The following is an 18,502-nucleotide window of genomic DNA, read 5'->3' on the forward strand; positions in this document are numbered from 1 at the left end:
AAAGTCATTTGTCATCATCTTTATCCTTGAGAAGTGGTCTGCAGATTGCTCAATTTTGAGAAACCATGCTGAAAGTTACATCATTCTGGTAAGATATTACAACTTTTCATTTGCCCATAGAAAATATCATAAAAACATTTAACTATTAAAAATGAACTTCTGACAGATCAAACCACAGAAAAATCTAGATAAAAATAGAATTGAATATGTAGTCAGACCTTTTGAAAGAGGTGAGTCTTTCAGTCTACAGCTAAAAGAAGAAATCACAATGGAAAAAAATAGGCTTAATGGTATAAAAGGTTTTTTTTAATATACTTTTTTAAAAGCAAACTATGAAAAAATAACCATAAAAAGCAAAATAGAAAAGGGAATAATATGTTTATTTCACAAGATACATACAAAACGACAACAGAAACATAGGATCTCAGTAAATAAGTACAAGACAAAAAGAGACAACTTTTATAAGAGAAAATGTGACTCAGAAACAATCAAGGAAATGGGAATTTTTAACTGAAATGCCTTTTGCACACACGCAGGCAGGCACACAGGCTGAAACTGGGGCTCTGGCATCTTGCTGGCACCAAGAGTAACTCGCTACCACCCTTTCAGAAAGCACTATTGAGAATACTGCAAATCAGATTTCTCAAAGTTCCGAAATGTTCCGATGAATTTTTTTAAAAGTTTTATTGAGATGAAAATCTCATAAAACAAAATTTAGCACCTTTAAGTGTATAATTCTGTGGTATTTAGTGCATTCACGATGCTGGGCAACTATCACATATACTGAGTTCCAAACACTTCATCTTCCTAGAAGAAAACCCTAGACTCTAAGCCAACACTCCATATGCCTCCCCTCCAACATCCTTTGGCAATCACCAGCCTGAGGATTTACATATGCTGGACATTTCATGTAAATAAAATCATGAAATATGTTATCTTTTTGTGTCTTGCTTCTTTAATTAGCATGATGTTTTGAAGGTTCATCACCTTGTTGCATGTATCAGTATTTCATTCCTTTGTATGGCTAAATACTACCCCACTGTATATATGGTTTACAGCACGATTTGTTTACACATTCATCCGATGATGGATCGTTCTGTTGTGTCCATCTTTTGGCTGTTGGCAGCAGTCCTGGCACAGACCATATTTAAGAAAAAATCTACATCTTATGTTTATTTCAAAGCTATCAGTGTAATTGGGGAAAAAATACAGATTAGTAAGGCTCACACTGATGGCTAGCTGTCCAATCTTTAATCTTTTGCTATAACCTGTTGATTGGTTCCCACTAACTCCACTTTTTCCCTTAAAATTTATCCTTCAAATATAGCTTAAATAAATATTTTACAACAGGATCATCTCAGTTCAGTCCTCAGTCATGTCCAACTCTTTGCAACCCCATGGACTTCAGCATGCCAGGCCTCCCTGTCCATCACCAATTCCTGGAGTTTACTCAAACTCATGTCCATCGAGTCAGTGATGCCATCCAACCATCTCATCCTCTGTTGTCCCCTTCTCTTCCCACCTTCAATCTTTCCCAGCATCAGGGTCTTTTCCAAGAAGTCAGTTCTTCACATCAAGTGGCCAAGTATTGGCATTTCACCTTTAGCATCAGTCCTTCCAATGAATATTAAATACTGATTTCCTTTAGGATTGACTGGTTGGATCTCCTTGCAGTCCAAGGAACTCTCAAGAGTCTTCTCCAACACCACAGTTCAAAAGCATCAATTCTCGGATTCATTTTGATATTTGGCAAATCTAATACAGTTATGTAAAGTTTAAAAATAAAATAAAATTAAAAAAAAATAAAAAAAAAAAAAAAATAAAAATAAAAAAAAAAAAAAAAAAAAAAAAAAAAAACAAAAGCATCAATTCTTCTGTGCTCAGCTTTCTTTATAGTCCAACTCTCACATCCATACATGACTACTGGAAAAAACATAGCTTTGACTAGACAGGCCTTTGTTGACAAAGTAATGTCTCTGCTTTTTCATATGCTGTCTAGTTTGGTCATAGCTTTTCTTCCAAGGAGCAAGTGTCTTATAGTTTCATGGCTGCTGTCATCATCTGCTGGGATTTTGGAGCCCAAGAAAGTAAAATCTGTCACTGTTTCCACTCTTTCCCCATCTATTTGCCATGAAGTGATGGGACCAGATGCCATGATCTTTGTTTTCTGAATGTTGAGGTTTAAGCCAACGTTTTCACTCTTCTCTTTCACTTTCATCAAGAGGCTCTTTAGTTCCTCTTCACTTTCTGCCATAAGGGTGATGTCATCTGGATTTCTGAGGTTATTGATATTTCTCCCAGCTTAATTCCAGCTTGTCCTTTATCCAGCCTGGCATTTTGCATGATGTACTCTGCATATAAGTTAAATAAGCAGGGTGACAATATACAGCCTTGATGTACTCTTTTCCCAGTTGGAACCAGTCTGTTGTTCCATGTCCAGTTCTAAGTGTTGCTTCTTGACCTGCATACAGATTTCTCAGGAGGCAGGTAAGGTGGTCTGGTATTCCCATCTCTTGAATAATTTTCCACTGTTTGTTATGATCTACACAGTCAAAGGCTTTGGTGTAGTCAATAAAGCAGAAGTAGATGTTCCTTCTGGAATTCTCTTGTTTTTCCTATGATCCAATGGATATTGGCAATATGATCTCTGGTTCCTCTGCCTTTTCTAAATCCAACTTGAACTTCTGGGTGTTCATTTCACTCCCTAGCAAAAGTCTTCCTATTATTTTCTATTAATACCCCATTCGAAATAAAATGCAGTCTCCTCCCCCTGGCTTACGAAGTCCTGCCTGACTGTGCTCCAGCCTCATCGCCAGCCACCCTCTCTTCCCTATGCTCAGTCATGTTGGTTTCCCTTCTGTTTCTGATGGGGGGCTTTCACTACTCTTCTCAATGTCCAGTCACATTTCTCTCCTTAGGTTTTTACTGCCTCCGTTTCCTCCTCACTCACTTATCACAGCAATCAGAACTTTGTTCTACCACTTGACGAAAATTGCACTGTGGAAGTGACCCAGAAATAATGTTAGCTAGATCCATAGGCTAAATCTTTATAAGAATCTCTGTGAAAGTGAGAGTGAAAGTCACTCAGTCCTGTTCAACTCTTTGCGACCCCATGGACTGTCCACGGAATTCTCCAGGCCAGAATACTGGAGTGAGTAGCCTTTCCCTTCTCCAGGGGATCTTCCTGACCCAGGAAGCGAACCGGGGTCTCCTGCATTGCAGGCAGATTCTTTATACCAGCTGAGCTATCAGGGAAGCCCATAAGAATCTCTGATGATATCTTTAAAAACAAATTGCTTCAAGACAAAGGGGACATATATATATATATATATATATATATATATATATATATATATACCTACTACTGACTAATGTTGATAACTGGCAGAAAACAACAAAATTCTCTAAAACAATTATCCTTCAATTAAAAAAAAATCGCTAAATACTTTTACACACATTTCAGCTTTTCTGCCAAACTAACTAGAAATTTACCAGTTCTGTGTGTCACTGATCGTCTTCCTCTACTTCCCCTTCCCTTCACTGGGTGCAGCCATTCTTCAAAGAACAGACAATCCTGTGGCCTCAGCGCTCCTCTCTATGCTGTTTCCCTGTAAAATGCAAACAGAACAAGAACCACTCCGGCATGTGTTTTCACACTAGGCTGGGATGGCAGAGAACGTGCCTAAGGTAGCTTTCAAATGACTGGGTCAAAGAACACAAAGTGGATTTAGCCCTGTGTACCTGATCCCATGCTTCCCAGGTGGCTCAGTGGTAACAAACCTGACTACCAAGGCAGGGACTGCAAGAGACGCAGGTTCAATCCCTGGATCAGGAAGATCCCCTGAAGTAGAAAATGGCAACCCACTCCAATATTCTTGCCTGGAAAATTCCTTGGACAGAAAAGCCTGGCAGGTTATAGACCATGGCATTGCAAAGAGTCAGACACAACTGAGCACACACGCACGCACTAATGATATCCAAGCACTCGGAGCACACAGAGTAAGGTGAGGAGGCTGGTGACAGGTAGAGGTCGGGTGCTGGTGATATTCAAATATTAATATGAATGTGGTCTCTTGTATTCTCACAAGTTGGTAAAGCCTGGGCCTTCAGGATGGTGTCAGATCCATACTTCTCTAGAGCAGAGAACACCACAGATCAGTGGTCAATGCTTGTCGATTATTGCATTACACAGAGATTACTTCAGGTAACTCTTGGGCTCATTGTTGCTAAGCTAAGCAAAGTCATTTCAGTCATGTCCGACTCTGTGCGACCCCATAGACGGCAGCCCAACAGGCTCCCCTGTCCCTGGGATTCTCCAGGCAAGAACACTGGAGTGGGTTGCCATTTCCTTCTCCAATGCATGAAAGTGAAAAATGAAAGGGAAGTTGCTCAGTCATGTCCAACCCTCAGCGGCCCCATGGACTGCAGCCTTCCAGGCTCCTCCATCCATGGGATTTTCCAGGCAAGAGTACTGGAGTGGGGTGCCATTGCCTTCTCATTATTCCTAATTGATGTCAAAATCACACAGAAATTGTACAAATTAATGCTGGTGCTCTTTACATGCAGCAGGAGACCCCACTGTGTCTGCTCCAGCACAGTTTTAAGGTCCCCATTTGCACATTTGCTCAATTTAATCAAAGAAAAACATACTGAGTACCTATCATGTGTCCTTGAGCCAAACACATTAGATATGAGATGAATCTGACATGGTTTCAGCTCTAGGAGATTAATGAATAATGTAAAGGAGACTGGAATAAAGGGAGCCCTTTTCAAAAAGTAACACCTTCTCCACCATAATTCAGATCAAATTCAGAGGTAAGGTAAAAAAAACACAAAACTATATAACTAGTATATCAACTTTATTAGCAACAGAAACTAGATTGAAGGACAAAGCTTAGTGTGAAAATCAAACTGGCTTTGCTATTCCTTTATCCTCTAATTTATATCTTGGAACAGACCAACAGATGGAAAGCTTAAATTTGTGAAGTAGACACACTTACTTCAGGTCTTCCCTCCCACTGGTCAAGCAGAGAGGCAATGAGAACAGAGACCAAACGTGCCACCTCGGGACCACTGATAGATTGATGCCATCCAACTCAGACACGTGGACCAAAAGCTGTCACCCACTGACCGCATACTTACTCTGTGGGGGGAGTCAGGGAGGGGAAAGGGGCCAGCAATGGTAAAGGAAAAACTTTCTTTGTGGAAACCAGGAGTGGAAAAGTGCTGCCAGGAGGGAGTGGTGATGTATGTACAGAGGAGGTAGCTCTTGCATTATACTGAAAAGTTGAGAAGGACAGGTCTAATCAGAAAGGGAAAAGATCAGTTTTCATTCCAATCCCAAAGAAAGGCAATGCCAAAGAACGTTCAGACTACCACACAATGGCACTCATCTCACACACTAGAGAAGTAACTCTCAAAATTCCCCAAGTTAAGCTTCAACAGTACATGAACTGAGAACTTCCAGATGTTCAAGCTGGATTTAGAAAAGGCACAGGGATCAAAGATCAAATTGCCAACACCTGTTGGATCATAGAAAAAGCAAGAGAGTTCCAAAAAAACATCTACTTCTGCTTCATTGATTATGCCAAAGCCTTTGATTGCATGGATCACAACAAACTGTGGAAAATTTTTAAAGAAATGGGAATACCAGACCACCTGACCTGCCTCCTGAGAAATCTGTAGGCAGGTCAAGAAGCAGCAGTTAGAACTGGACATGAAACAACGGACTCGTTCCAGATTGGGAAAGGAGTACTTTAAGGCTGTATATTGCTACCTTGCTTATTTAACTTATATGCAGAGTATATCATGAGAAATGCTGGGCTGGATGAAGGACAAGCTGGAATCAAGATTGCAGGAAATATCAATACCAATATCCATAACCTCAGAAACGCAGATAACATCACCCTTATGGCAGAAAGCAAAGAGGAACTAAAGAGCCTCTTGATGAAAATGAAAGGGGAGAGTAAAAATGTTGGCTTAAAACTCAACATTCAGAAAGCAAAGATCATAGCATCCGGTTCCATCACTTCATAGCAAATAGATGGGGAAACAACGGAAACAGTGACAGACTTTATTTTCTTGGGCTCCAAAATCACTGCAGATGATGACTACAGCCATGAAATTAAAAGACACTTGCTCCTTGGAAGAAAAGCTATGACAAACCTAGACAGCATATTGAAAAGCTGAGACATTGCTTGACTGACAAAGTTCCTTATGGTCAACGTTATGGTTTTTTCCAGTAGTCATGGATGGATGTGAGAGTTTGACCATAAAGGAAGCTGAGCATTGAAGAATTGACACTTTTGAAAGGTGGCGTTGGAGAAGACTCTTGAGCGTCCCTCAGGCAGCAAGGAGATCCAACCAGTCCGTCCTGAGTGTTCACTGAAAGGACTGATGCTGAAGCTAAAACTCCAATACTCTGGTCACCTGATGTGAAGAACTGACTCATTGGAAAAGATCCTGATGCTGGGAAAGATTGAAGGCTGGAGGAGAAGGGGATGACAGAGGTTGATATGGTTGGATGGCATCACTGACTCGATGGACATGAGTTTGAGCAAGCTCTGGGAGTTGGTGATGGACAGGGAAGTCTGGTGTGCTGCAGTCCATGGGGTTGCAAAGAGTTGGACATGACTGAGCAACTGAACTGATCTGAACTGAACCAGGAAGGGAATCAACCCTTCCACGGACTCACAAAGAGTCAGACATAACCTAGCAACTGAACAACAACAAACCAGGAAGGGAATAGTGGGGTGTGCAGTGGAGTGTAAGGAAAAGAGAAAAGTGTAAGATACTAATGTGAACATTCATGTTTGAACTAAAGAAGCAAAAAGTATACAGCAGTATGAACGCGGTCATCTTATGAGACCAATTTGGTTATAGAGTTTTTGACTTGGCCTTAAACACAAACATTTTCCCACATTTTAGATTATCAAGCTGCAATGTTTAAATGCATTTTATCATGGCTCAGAATATAATGAAGTTCAAGTTTAGGGGAAATTCAATTAGGGACACATGACAATATGGGGACAAGAATAGGATACCTGTTTCCCAGGTTATTGGGTGATTTAAAAAATATAGTGATTAACATTATGATGTGGCCATTTTGAAAAGATATTTGTGAAAATGTCTCTCATTTCCCAGAATACCCTGTTCAAATCCTGGATAGTATGGAAGGCAGAAAGTAAGAGATGGAGATTTCTTTTAAAATGCAGAGGGAGTGAAATTGCAAAGGACTTGGAATAACATTTTAGTGAGTTTGTTTCATAGGAAATAGGAACCAATAAAAGATTTTTTAATAGAGTTATTATATGGCAGGTGCACACTATAATCACCGATATGAAGTGATACTAGCGTTCCAAGAGTTCATAGTCTAGTCAATGAGATCAACAGGTAGATAAATTCCGTACAAGCAAACAGAAGGCTAGGGTGATGTTATCTGAGTCATGTGTCAGAAATATCTCTCTGGCAACGGTGTGAGTACTGGGTGGAGGAGGAACAGCGACTGGAGGCAAGGACTCCAGTTACAAAGCAACGTGACATCCAGGTAAGAAGAGACCAAACCATCACTGAGTTGTCAGGAGGAAAGGAAGTCTAGCACACAGCAGAAGCATTCATTTCAGAAAAAGGAACTTTACTTCTGAAACAGGTGAAAAAACAACACAAGTAAAGATACAAAAAATTAGATTTTAGATTTTCATGACTTAACAATCATTTTTGCATTTTAATTCAAAGGGGTCTCTCTCAGTAGCTGTGATGGAAAGTATTCAGACCAATTACTCAGATTGCAAACAAGCAGCAGACCTTTTTGTTTATTTAACTTCATGGCTCAGCTGTAGAAAAACAATCAAGAGTTGACCTCGGTGTCTGTTTGTACACTTAGAAAACTATAGGTTAGATTCCCAGAGGTTTTTATTTTTCCAGGAATCAAAACCACAGTCATTATAAAATTATGAAACAAATAGTGAAGAAAGTAAGAAGCTCTTTTTGAGAAGACAGCAGGAAGAGGCACATTTGAGGGTAGATCCAAGGTGACAGGCAGTGGACACTCACAAAGAGGTTACTATCCATAGGCAGTTGTTCAGCTATCCCTGAAGAGCTCATAAAATCAGCTGCCTACACTGACATTCTTTCATTCATTTCTCAAATATTTATTAAATGCCTGCAATGAACCAGGCATTCTTCTAGGTACAGAGGGTATACTACTAAGTATATTAAACAAAAAAGCCTTGGCCTTGTGGAGCTTACATTTTAGTGAGAGAAGGCAGATAACTAAAAAATAGATAAGTGGGAAATTAATAGTGTGTTAGTTGATAACTGTTAAGGAGAAAACAGGGTGGAAGGTTGGACGGGACTGTTATTGCTGGGGCTCGGGGTGTGCAGAGAAGTCTTCACTAAGAAGCTAACATTTGGGTAAAGGCCCTAAGGAAGTCAGAGACTGAACAATTAATGCTTCTCCACTTGAGTGTCCAAGGACCCAAGAATCAGCATGCTCAAAACTGCTCATTTTTCCTCTCAATGAGAAGAATCAGGGTTAGTGAACTATGTTTCCTGGGTTAGTGAATGGCAGCAACACACACTGGTCTCCCAAGTCATCTTGACCTGGGCCCTTCCTCTAGCTCCCACATTCAGTCTGTTAGGAAGGCCTATCAGTTTTACCTCCAAAACATTTCTCCTATTTGTCCCTTGGTGCCACACAAGCCCGTCTCAATCTACACAACCGCATTAGCCCCCAGAACTCCCTGCCCCTAGACTTGCCTGCCTGAAATCTATCCTCTGCATCACAGATCACAAATGAAAATCTTGTATCTACATCACAAACCTGACAGTGCTATTGTCTGGCTTAGAATGCTTCACTGCCTCATCATCACTTCACTTCTAGGACATTGTCCAAGCATTTTAGCATGACAAACAAGACCCCTTAGACCTGACCTCTTCCAAATTCTCCACTCGTGTCTTCTCAACAGTTAATTACTCCTTTCCAACACACAACATGTCATTTCACTCTTCCTTGCCTTTGCTCATGCCATCCCCTCAGCCTCAAATCTATGTCTAACTAACTCCAGATATCTGTCCAGCTCAACATGGGTACCATTTCTTCCATGGAATATAATCTCTCAAGTTTGTTTACATGCATCTCCTCTTTGCATACTCCTAGTGAACTCCGGGAGTTGGTGATGGACAGGGAGGCCTGGAGTGCTGCGATTCATGGGGTCGCAAAGAGTAGGACACAACTGAGTGACTGATCTGATCTGATCTGAACATAAGACTCTTGAGAGTCCCCTTGGACAGCAAGGAGATCCAACCAGTCCATCCTGAAGGAGATCAGTCCTGGGTGTTCATTGGAAGGACTGATGCTGAAGCTGAAGCTCTGATACTTTGGCCACCTGATTCGAAGAACTGACTCATTGGAAAAGAGCCTGATGCTGGGAAAGATTGAGAGCAGGTGGAGAGGGAGGCAACAGAGGATGATATGGTACAATTGCATCATCGACTCAATGGACATGAGTTTGAGCAAGCTCCCAGAGATAGTGAAGGAAGGTAAGCCTGATGTCCATGGGGTTGCAAAGAGTTGGACACAACTGAGCAACTGAACAACAATATAGAACAAACCACAGTGTCACGTTACTGTGTATGTGCTCAGTCGTGTCTGACTCTTTGCAACCCCACGGACTGTAGCCTGCAAGACTCTTCTGACCATGGAATTTTCCAGGCAAGAATACTGGAGTGGGTTGCCATTTCCTCCAGGAGATCTTCCCGACCCAGGTATCAAACCTGCATCTCCTGTGTCTCCTGAACTGGCAAGCAGATTCTTTACCACTGAGCCATCTTTCTGTGCAGATAGCTGTCACCTCCACAAGACTAAGCACTTCAAGGGCAGAAAGGGAATTACTCATCTTCATATCTCCTAGCATATTCCTTGTTGAACTTTTCAAATAAACTAATTTAAAGATAAAGTTCTCAGAATACAGGAAGTGATTATATTTTAGACCAAAGTCTGATGCTTCTCTCTACTTGTAGCTCAATAACCACAGAGTGGTTTGTTCTTCCCAATGCCAGAAGAGGGAGAAAATGCTGTTTCTTGACATTCTTCTTGGGGTCAAAGCAGAGACCACTTTGTGGCCTGGGTGTGAGCAGCACTGGTCTGTGCAGGACAAAGGACAGAATTTCTTGTTGATTCCAGAAACAATATTGGAATAGATGAGCACTGAAGCTTCAAATGGGGAGGAAAGCAAAGGTAAGCCAGGAGTTGGTAGAAAGCTGTAGGTGTTCACTGTGAAATTTCTACTAACACTTCAAATCTTACTGAATTTGGTGCACAAGTAGACAGTGTGTATGCATGTGCAAATACACACTTGTATGTACAGGTGGGGTTTAATCTGGGGAAGGAACATGGGTTTATGTCTAGTGATGAGGGACAAACAGAGACGCATGCAAGGAGCTGGAGTTGCAGACATTAGGGACCATAAGCAAATAAACTGTCACTTTTTCCAGTGTATGGTTTATGTGAAGTAATCCAGGCATATGGCTTCGGGTAATGCATGGACCTTAGAGTCAGAGTGAGGTGAGTTTCAACCTTCTATCCAACATTCATCAATTGTATAGCCTTGGGCCAGTCGTTTAATTCCTCCAAGTCTGAGCCTTTGACTATATAAAGAGGATACCTCTGGATTACTAAAAAGATTACCTTAGTGCTTAGTGCATTACAACTGTTGTTATTTTCATCAGTCTTGTGTTTTAGTTCAGATACATCTGCTGGGAGGAAGTGAACAGAAGCCAAGAGAAACTGACAAGATGATATTTGAGCAACTCTTCATGAGAGAGAGAGCGTTAAGAGTCTCAGTGCAGGAAATGGTGAGGGAAATGAAAAGGAAAAAGCTGAGAGATGAGACTTAAGGCTGAGGGACGGGGTCCGAGATGGAGACACAGCTTTGCTTTCAGTGAGTGAGAAATGAACGGTGACAGGCCACCCTCCTCTGTGTGCAGAGAGCACTCCCATGAGGTGCGGGCTGTCCTTTCCTAAGCTGAGACAGCAGGGCTTGGCGCAAGTCCCTTGTCACCAGAAGTCTTCCCTGACCACGCAAGCCCAGGTTTAGCTCTTCTTTCTCCAGTCAGCTGCTGGACCTCAAGTAACTTAAGTGTTGGGTACTTAATTATACTTCATTCCTGGGGTTTTAGGTCTGACTTGCTGACTAAATTTCTTGTCCTCTGAAGATGAGAACAAAATCTCCCCTATTTTTCTATCACCATCCCAGCCAGCTGACCCATTCCTACTCACTGCTTCTGCGACCTAATATTGATGACTTCCTTTGTTCTCAACCTTCATACAATCACCAGATGCAAGTTGTCAGTTATGAGAATCCCATAAGGAAGAGAGTATGGTTTTTAAAAGGTAGGAGAACCAGGCAGCAACCTTCAAAGAATAAATGAAATCAGTTCAGTTCAGTCACTCAGTCGTGTCCGACCCTTCGCGACTCCATGAACTGCAGCACGCCAGGCCTCCCTGTCCATCACCAACTCCCAGAGTTCACTCAGATTCATGTCCATCGAGTCAGTGATGCCATCCAGCCATCTCATCCTCTGTCGTCCCCTTCTCCTCCTGTCCCCAGTCCCTCCCAGCATCAGAGTCTTTTCCAATGAGTCAACTCTTAGCATGAGGTGGCCAAAGTACTGGAGTTTCAGCTTTAGCATCATTCCTTCCAAAGAACACCCAGGGCTGATCTCCTTTAGAATGGACTGATTGGACCTCCTTGCAGTCCAAGGGACTCTCAAGAGTCTTCTCCAACACCACAGTTCAAAAGCATCAATTCTTCAGCGCTCAGCCTTCTTCACAGTCCAACTCTCACATCCATACATGACCACAGGAAAAACCATAGCCTTGACTAGACGAACTTTTGTTGGCAAAGTAATGTCTCTGCTTTTCAATATGCTATCTAGGTTGCTCATAACTTTCCTTCCAAGGAGTAAGCGTCTTTTAATTTCATGGCTGCAGTCACCATCTGCAGTGATTTTGGAGCCCAGAAAAATAAAGTCTGACACTGTTTCCACTGTTTCCGCATCTATTTCCCATGAAGTGATGGGACCGGATGCCATGATCTTCATTTTCTGAATGTTGAGCTTTAAGCCAACTTTTTCACTCTCCTCTTTCACTTTCATCAAGAGCCTTTTTAGTTCCTCTGCACTTTCTGCCATGTGTTCACCACTATATTCATCATCATCTCCACCTCCACTAACACTTATTGAGCATCTACCAAGTGCCAGGTACATGGATCATCTCATTTAAATCTCACAATCACCTGATAAGGTCCCCATTTCACAGAAAGAAATGAGACTTAAGGAGGTTAAGGAACACCCAGATATTAACAGCTAGCAAGTGGCGGAAGATGGAAACTCTAATATAATAGGAAACACTAATGTAGTTGAGTTATGCTAGTAATCAGATTAAAATAACTGTGTTGAGGGAAGGAGGTAACTCTAAAATAGAGCAAGGGGTGGCAGAAAAACCCTGGGCTAGGAGTCAGGAGACCAAAGTTTTGGTCCCGAGCAGGTTAAGATCTCTAGACCTCAGTTTTTTTCTCCTGGGAAATGAAGGGGTTACAGTTGGGTAACTTTTAAAATGTATCCCAGCCTCAAAATTCTGTACTATAAATATCAATTTCTTGATATGATAAGAGACTCATCATAGCATCATTTTTAATATAGATGCATATATTCTAAGGAGTTATTGGAAGTATTGGGGCAGATAAATCTGGGAAATGGGAAGGTCCCATGGAGCTTTGAGAGTGAAACAAGGAAAGAAATGACATGAAGTAGAGACATAGGGGAAAAATTCATGCTAAGGTATCGTCAGTAAAATGAGTAAAAGGAAAGAGGGGATGAATCATGCCTGTGTACATGATAGCTAGCAGATTCGCCTGGCTTCAGGGGGAAGCATCATCACAGCAGGAAACGGAAATGCTTAGTCAGGAGAGGACTAAAAGTGGTGAACGATCTTAAAAGTGATGCTTGGAGGTCCACAAATTGCTAATTGGGGCAGAAATCTTTGTCCAAGCTTTTTGAGTGTCTGCAGGCAAAAAAAGACCAGATAAATTATTTTTTTCATCCATTAATTTCTTTTTCTGAGCATAACAGGAACATAGCTACCTAACAGGAGCTTTTGAAAAGGAAAAGTATGGAATAAAAAGTTGTTCTGGCATGACATTCTAAAAATCACCTGAGCCAAATAAAATGTTTGGTGGTATAAGAGTTACATTTCCTCAGAGAAGTGCTTGTGAATGGGGGCGGGGTTGGGGAGCGAGGTATCTGAATGTGGTATATGTATAAATGTTAGGAGGAAATTGTTGAGGTCTGCGTCTTAGGGGTTTGGCTTTTTTTTTTTTTTTGAGTTACGGCTGGCATCTTTTCTTAATTTATTCCCAGAATGAAAAACAACTTCGCCTAACTTCCCAAATGCACCACAAGTCCCTTAAACTTTGCTTTACCTTTCTAAGATCTTTGTATTCACAAAAAAGAATCTTTATTCGAGAAGAATAAAATCAATTAAACTCTGAAATTCTTTGTAAGCTAGCTGTTACTTCTTAGTCATTAGAAAACAGCAGGGCTATTTCAATATGAAGTCCTTATAAAATGATTAGTTTTGATACAAAACTAGATAGGATAGTTCCAGTGCTTTTCATAGAAATCATGAAAATTTTTTCCTAGTATATCATGAAAATATTTATTTTGTATTCTCTTGTTTCTGGAATGCATTTCCTTAATTATAAAGTGACATAATAGTCTGGGCAGAGAACTATGTTGGAAAGGAAAAAAGAAAACAGTACTAATTTGAATATCATGCTGGATATTTTATACCCATTATTCCATTTAATTGCTCGATTGCTCCTACACATGAGAACAAAGAGCCTCTGAGTTACTGGGCTGAGTCACACTGCTCATAAATGAAACATAAGGATGCAAACAATCCCAGATCTACCCTATTTTGAAAGCCCATGTTCATTCTACTAGCAACTGATTCATGCTACTGACTACCCCATCTGGCCACTCAGGTGGAAAAGGGGATTTCTATCTGCTAACAAAGCTCTTTGGTGTTAAAATTTTATTAAAAAAATATATATAAGTACAATTTACAAGGGCTATTTAGAATCAATTCCACTGAATTTTATAGTTTGCTTATGAATCAGACTGCTTCTCATCACTGCCCTTCCCACTACCCTGGACCATGCCTCCATCCTCTCTTTCCTGGATTACTGCATTCTAGCTGGTTTTCTGAATTTATCCCTTGTCTCCTCTTCAGTTTATTCACACAATATAGTTTCCCAGAAGGATCCTTAAAACTTCATAACACAAAACCCTCTTGTTCAAACTCTTCAACGGCTTTCCATATCACTAAAGTAAAAGCCAAAGTATTTAATAGGTGTAGGGAGAGCAAATTAGCCAAGACGGTGTGGCCAGGCTCTCTTGCTCCACAGCCTCTTGTTCTTGCCCCATGTTTTGTACATAACGATTATGTAACAGCTGAGTTCACATGTATCACTGTGCATGCCTGTCATGAGGTACTAGCTTGGACATGGGCTACTTCTGTTATATGAGCTCCACCTGGACCATCCCTGGGGATTGTGAGTGGTACCTCTGTACATGCTTCACCATGAAAGCCCTGGCAGCTGCTGTCTTGGGGCTACACTGGAGCAACATCACGGTCTTATGCTATATGACGTTATGTTATGGCTACGTTATGGCTACGTTATGGTTATGTATGTCTGCTGCTACAGCTGCTGCGTCAGCCAGGAGAGAGACCGTGTTGTGGCTGCCATGCCAGCCAGGAGAGAATGAATGTATCTGCAGTTTCTACGGCTCCTTGCATCTTCTTCCAGCTTCTTAGCTTGCGCCTTGCCTACCCTGGATTTGTGAACAGTGCAGACAGTGTGAACAGGATCAGCAATAAAATGGGCTAAAAAAGTTTTAATTGATTTGGCCCAGGGGTACCTCTTTGATCTCGTCTCCTATCGTTTTCCGCACCATAATTTTAACTCTCTGCCACTCAGGTCTTCAGTTCCTAGAACATAGCCTCTGGTTAGTGACTTTGCTCTTGTTTTTCCTCTGCTCACAACACTCTTCCTCAAGATACTGACATGGCTTGCTTCTTTAACTCTTTCATGCATGCATACTCAATTGTGTCCAACTCTTTGCGACCCCATGGATTGCAGCCCACCAGACTCCTCTGTCCATGAGATTTCCAAAGCAAGAATACTGAAGTGGGTTGCCATTTCGTCCTTTAGGGGATCTTCCTGACCCAAGGATCAAACTCGTGTCTCCTGTGTTTCCTGCCTCGGCAGGTGGATTCATTACCACTGAGCCATAAGTCTTACTCAAATGTTAGCAGCTAAGTAAGATTTTCTCTGATGATCTTGTTTTAAAATTGCAAACTTCACACACATGCACACATGCACACACACCCTATCCCTCCCTATCCTTCAACTTGAACATGAGCTCTGTATTGGCAATTTCATTCACTGCTGAATATTCAGTATATAGAACAATGCCTGGCACATGGAAAGGATTCAAAAAAGTAGTTTTGGTATGAAAGAATGAGTTTATCAGTAATCCTTATTATATGTCTACTAAATATCAGGCATAATTTCTAGTCCTCAATAGCTATTTATCTTAGGGCAAATCATTAATTAATTTGGGGGGGCTTATTTTTGGCCACTTGCATAATAAAGGTGTGGAGCAGAATCAGTTTAATTCATCAGCTCAACAAAAATGAACTTGATCAAGAGCTGTATTCAAGAAGCTAAGCCTGGATTGATAGAGGTGGGAGAAGTTTTTTAAAATGAAGGCACTGTGCCTGTCTTCAAAATATTTGCTTCTAAAGTGAGAACTAATAGAGAAGTACAAAAGTATCAGGGGAGGTCAAAGACGGCAAACATTAAATTTTATTGGGCCGTTTCAGGAATGACTTTGTGGTTTATTTAGCTATTTGATGTGAATCTTGAAAGATGGTTAGGATTTTTAAAAAGGAGTTTATTGCAAATGGAGTGAACAATAAAAAAGAAAAACAACAACAAAAGGGATAGCAATGGTAAACAAGAAATAATATCTGGCTCAAAAGAAATAGAGCTAATAGTAGAGAAGGGGACGTCATGCTGTATTTTAAGAAAGCACATAGATTTTTCAGAAAAGCAGAGAAGGCAGTATTTCTGTGTTAGCCAGAATTCTTTCAATAACAAATCTCAAGAAACTCAAACCATTTTAAGGAGAAAAAAGAAGAACTTAATACAGCTTTACTATCTCATAGAGTCCCAAATGAGCTTGCTATCATGGAAAATTTGAACTTAGTTTTGAACACTGCCTGTCCCACTTCTATTTTCCTACCAATTCCTCTTTGGGAGTTGGCTTCATTCTTCTTTCTTGTTGCTCACAGCTTATTCTGGTCTTCAATCCATGTGCTAAGCTCCTGCAAAATTATCTATGAAATTATTAAAAAGAGATCCCCTGGAAGCACTTGGAAAGAAGAGTTGGCTGGGAGACAAAAGTGGGTTCACAGAGAAAAGTCATGCCATATCCAGGACACTTTACTTTTTAATAGGGTTATTAAATTGTAATATTATTAATATAAAAATACTTTAGGGCACAAAAGTTTTATGTGATGTGTAAATATGCCATATCTACTTTGCTGTCTTGTGCATTCCATGATGTGGCCCCGGAGCCTGCTTCAACAGTCTTCCTTGCTCCTCCTATTGCTCCCGGCAGGGCGAGTGCCTCTGTCTCCCAGCTAGGCTGTAAGTTAAATGGGGGGAGAGACTAGGTCATTGTCACCGTCATGCTTCCAGCGTCTAGCCAAAATCCTGGCTCATAGCAGGCATTTAACAAATGTATGTAATCAATAAATCAATGAATAACATTTCATAGATAAAAATGGTGTTATTCTGTGGGCTAAGTAAGAGTGAGATTGTGATTGTTTGCTCTTGTTTGTAAGTAACTAGATTAGAAGTATGTTTAGGTTCATGCAGTAACATCATGTTGAGGGCTATAAGTTCTGAACCCAATTATTCAACACTCCTGTCAATAATTCAAACAGGAAATGGAGGAGGTCCCTCCAACAAAGCTGAAGGGGCACATGTGGAATGACAATGAAAGCGAAAGTAGAAAGTGTTAGTCGCTCAATCGTGTCCGACTCTTTGCGACCCCGTGGACTGTAGCCCTCCAGGCTCCTCTGTCTTTGGGATTCTCCTGGCAAGAACACTGGAGTGGGTTGTCATGGCCCTCCTCCAGGAGATCTTCCTGACCCAGGGATCGAATCTGGGTCTCTCACATTGCAAGCAGATTCTTTGCCATTTGAGCCACCAGGCAAGCAGATATCAGAAAGACCTTGACAAGCTGCAAAGATGAAAAGCAATCAAGATGACATTTAAAATATAAATATAAACCTCTGCATTAAAGTTCAAAATCAACAGCAACAATGGAGACAAGATTTGACAATATTTCAAAAGGTGCTCCTAAGAGTATTAACTGTATTTCAGTTAATTGCCTTCAGTTTGCAGCCCTCTGTATTTCATTTTTGCATTTGAAAACATTCCACGAAAGGATCCAATTCTAGGTCACCAGTGGAATTTCATGGCAAAATATCCATGTTGTTGTTGTTCAGTCACCCAGCTGTGTCTGACTCTTTGGACCCTGTGGCCTATAGCACACCAGGCCTCCCTGTCCCTCACCATCTCTGAAAGTCTTCGCAAGTTCATGTCCATTGCATCAGTGATGCCATCCAGCCATCTCATTCTCTGTTGCCCTCTTCTCTTCCTGCCCTCAATCTTTCCCAGCATCAGGGACTTTTCCAATGAGTCACTGTTCACATCAGATGACCAAAATACTGGGGCTTCAGCTTCAGCATCAGTCCTTCCAATGATATCCATAAGAATCTGTAATTTATAGGCTCTACTTTTACAAATAGCAATTTAATTGAGCTATAATTCACATATCATAACTTTCACCCTTATAAAGTCTAAAATTCAGTGGATTTTAGATATATTAACAGAGGTATTTTTTACAAGTAGTAATTTTTTAATTTATTTATTTTTTAAATTGCAAGATCATTGCTTTACACAATTTTGTTGTTTTCTGCTGAAATCAACATGAATCAGTCAGGGGTACACGTATGTTCCCTCCCTCTTGAACCTCCCTCCCATCTCCCTTCTGATGCCACTTCTCTAGGTTGCTACAGAGCCCCTGTTTGAGTTTCCCTGCATCAGAAAATTACAAGTAATTTTTTTTAATGTGGGCCATTTTTTAAAATCTTTATTGAGTTGTTACAGTATTGCTTCTGTTTTATGTTTTGGATCTTTGGCCCCAAGGCCTGTGGGATCTTGGCTCCCCAGCCAAGGATCAGACCCGCACTGGCTGCATGGGAAGGTGAAGTCTTAGCCACTGGACCACCAGCGACGTTCCCATAGAGAGTTTGCAGTCGTCACCACAATAAAATTGTAGAACATTTATTTCATCACACCAG

Source organism: Bubalus bubalis, chromosome 16, assembly GCF_019923935.1.
Source record: "Bubalus bubalis isolate 160015118507 breed Murrah chromosome 16, NDDB_SH_1, whole genome shotgun sequence".
In the NCBI taxonomy this organism is placed as follows: Eukaryota; Metazoa; Chordata; class Mammalia; order Artiodactyla; family Bovidae; genus Bubalus; species Bubalus bubalis.